The following is a 3716-nucleotide window of genomic DNA, read 5'->3' as shown; positions in this document are numbered from 1 at the left end:
ATTGGTTGGGGTCCTCAGCACAATCTTTGGTGTGGATTACTACTGGGGAGGTACTAACTTTAGAGAGGTGGCTGGCTTGCAAGAAAATGGCAGCCCAGAAATTTAACTAAAATGCAGTCTCTGATTTGACAAAAAAGAGTTGTTTTTCTCTCAGACTAGTTATCAACAGAGGTGCGACAAGAAATTAAACACGTACTCAAAAGTGGGAAAGGCAAACCTTTACTTCTGCCAGAAGAGCACCCCACCAGAACCTGGCTGGCAAGTCCTGGCACTGGATGGGCAGTCTGCCTACCTATATGTCTAACCTGCCACAGCGCTGCTCTTCACTCTGATTGAAGGAGTTCCGGGTTACAATCTACCCCATTGGCTAATTTTGTAATTAGGGTGGGCAAAAGGGAGGGGCTACATTTGGATCAAATTAAGGGTGAATATTCAGAAAATGGACCACCACACTTTCTATTTCACACAAATTCCCCCTTTTTATTTTAATGCCTTTTGGTTTTATTTTCATTGCACCCTTGGGTATTGTCATCTCTCCTAGGTATAAATTTTTGAGATGGAAATTGTGCCTGATACTGAGTTTTCCCCTTTCTAGCAGTTCAGATAGTCATCCCGGTGATTGGAAACACTTGGTAAGGTCCTTTTCCAGCTCCATCGAAAACTGTCTTCTCCCCAGATCTTGATTAAAACCAAGTCATCAAGCAGAAGTGATGAATTACAAATTCTAGAATTGGAGTTGGAGCATCAGTTTATAATAATCATACTGCAGAAACAAAAACAAACAAATAAAAAACCCAGGAACAGTTCAAGTCTGCCGTGTACGAGGTCAGAAAGACTTGTAGGTCTTAAACTGACACAGAAAAAACTCATGCGTTAGGTATTCTGTATAAAAAACTTTTCTTCCCAGGTTTATTTACTTTTAGGAGTGCTAACAAAAATGTACATCTCTTTGTACATTAAAAGAACTATTGTTGAGATATATATATCTATATATAGAGAGAGATATTTGAGAATATTACTCAGTTTTAAAGAAGAATGAAATTATGGCCTTTACTGGTAAACAGATGGAGGCTGGTCAAAATTGAATTTATGTCTATCTCTTACTAATTGTTAACTGAGATTCCTCAGGGAATCACTCTTGGGAACTTTAAAGAAACGTCTTATCTTCTTTAGTGCCATCTTCCAGGATGGGTCAGGGTCTTGCTGAACACATGTGGCTTCCCTTGATATCATCAGGGACATTTCCATCTTCAATGACCCTCCTCTTTGAAGAATAGGCACTGGCTGACCTCCTGTTCTCCAGGGTCCTTTCCATCCCCCAAATCGGGAGGTCATGTGACCCAGAGTTGCAAATCCCTTAGAGAAGACCCATTGTTCCCTGGGTCCTAGCTATCTTCAGAGGGCAAGGGTCAAATATTGGCTATTTTCCTTTAGTCCTTTAACTTCCTAACTTTGTTTTGGTCTTAAACATCCAATGAGTCAGTTTCACTAGTCTTAAAGTGGGAGAACTGGGTTTTAACTTTAATGTTTATAACTCTACAGTTATTTATCCTTTCCATTTAATTGGGGGTCAGCATTGGCACTGGAAGTCAGCCTTATATTTTGTCTGTCCTATAGGTTATGGCTTATTTCAAAATTAACTTAAAATGTCCTATTAGAAGGAGTATTTCTTCAAAATACTAACAGAGAAAAGTTATAAAGTTCTATTAGGAAAATACAAAAATGAAATTAATAAGACCACAAAGATATTTAGTTTGTATAATAGCTTTGAACCAAGAAACATAAGGTCAGCTGTGAGTGACCAGATAGGAGTCAGACCAAAAGTGACTGAACAAGGCTTTATTGGGGTTTGGTACTCGGGCAAGATTTGCCAGTCCTCCGAGGTGAATGCCAAGGTAGAGGGCCAGGGAATCTGCATGTGGCTTCAGCTGGCTGGGGCCTTTATAGTCCAGAATTGGCTGTGGGTCCCACTGAGTGACAAGTGGGTGCAAGGTGCCACTAGGGTTCATCTGCCACTGTCTGACTGGTTGTTCTTTGGCATGCGTGGGCTGCCTGATGTTCTGCTCCCTCTCAACCATCCACCTGAATCCAACTTAACCTTTGGATCTTTTTGGTGATATAGGGTGCTGAAGTCCATCTGGCTACTTTCTGCTTATTAGGGGGCTGTCATGGGGAAGGAAAGGTTAGGGTGCTGGTTCAGTGGGGAGGCAGCTATAAGGGTGTAGGAGCATTTGGTTGTATGTTACCCTGGCAACCTCACTTATGTGGCTCCAGGGAGAAACAGGGGGAAATCATTAGCAAGAATCCTATTACTAAAATCTGAGTGAGGTAGGGATCAGGCAGGTGACAGGAGTGGGGTTCAGCCATCCTGCCCAAGGGCCATTTGATTTTGTTGCTTCAGTCTTTCACTCAGACGCCTGAGAGTTTCAACATTTTTCTCAACCAGTCCAGTTGCATTGATGTAGTAGCAGCATTCTTCTTTTAGGAACAGACATGTTACCCCTTTGTCTGCTGTCAGGAGATCCAGAGCTTGGCGGTTCTGTAAGGAAACTTGGGCAATAGACATTATTTGTCTTCATAGGGATGCCGGGGAGGCAGCAGATGCCTCTACTGCCCCTTGGAGTTGCTGTTCTAACCTTGGGTGGCAGTGACTGCATGACCAAGTCCTCCTGCCCCCATCCCAGAGGGGGTGAGTGAGGAGGCTAGGGAGATTCCTACCACCACTAGTAGGAAAACAGCCCATTTCACCCTAGGGATGGGATTTTGAGCAAGTAAGATTAATTCCATTTCACTACGTAGTGTCAATTGAGGAACTAAAGGTGAGGGACACAGAAAGCAAAGGGCATATTGGAACCTAATATTTTGTCAGAATGCCATTATACAAGAAAAAGAATCCTGGAGGAGCCAACATTGGAGAAGAAACCCATATGGTTTGGTTGCAAGGTACCAAGGTAGAGGAAGTATAGTTGTAAGCAAAGTTCTCTGAGGAGTTGTGATAAAGGAGAATTCCCTCCAAAGGTGAAGAGGGGGTTCTTTGATGTGTTGAGGAAGTGTTAAGGGGGGTACTCATGGGAACGACTGTTAGGGGGATCCAGTTCAAACCTGCACAGAGAAAGCAATCTGAGATGTTATTGACTCTGGAGAGACTGAAATGTTGAAGACCTTGACGTATCAGAGTAAGCCATGAGAAAGGGTTAACATAAGGCTGGCTGAGTAGCTGCATTGAGCTGGCATTGAATCTCCTTTTCCTGCTCCTGAATGGTTAGGTGAACCTGAGGAACCACCTGAGTGTAAACTCTCCAGATTATAAGTAAAGCCATGGGATGACTGGCTGTTGGCCCTGTGTAAATTTTACCATCAACCCCTGAGGCCCATTTTGGGCTCCAGTGATCTTTGATGTTGATTCTTACTGCTTTTTCCCAGCTACACTTAGGGAAATGTCTTCTACAGCTATTGTAGGGGCACCCTCCATATATGGTGGGCTCTGTTTTACAGTATGTGTTGGTTTGGTCATATAGAAAGCTAACCATACAGGTGAAACAATAAGGGTGAGATACAGTTTTAAAATTTTTGAGATCAAGGGTGATTTCCCTATCACATCCTATGGGGGAACAGTTATTTTCCACTACAATCTTAGAGTGGGAGTTTCCATCCTGCTGCCATGTTTCCTGAGTGTAGAAACTCCACCTGTAGGCTGGGATAGAGGTTTGAGAGAG

This window comes from Sciurus carolinensis, chromosome 16, assembly GCF_902686445.1.
Source record: "Sciurus carolinensis chromosome 16, mSciCar1.2, whole genome shotgun sequence".
Classification (NCBI taxonomy): Eukaryota; Metazoa; Chordata; class Mammalia; order Rodentia; family Sciuridae; genus Sciurus; species Sciurus carolinensis.
Note: the sequence above shows the minus strand (reverse complement) of the source record.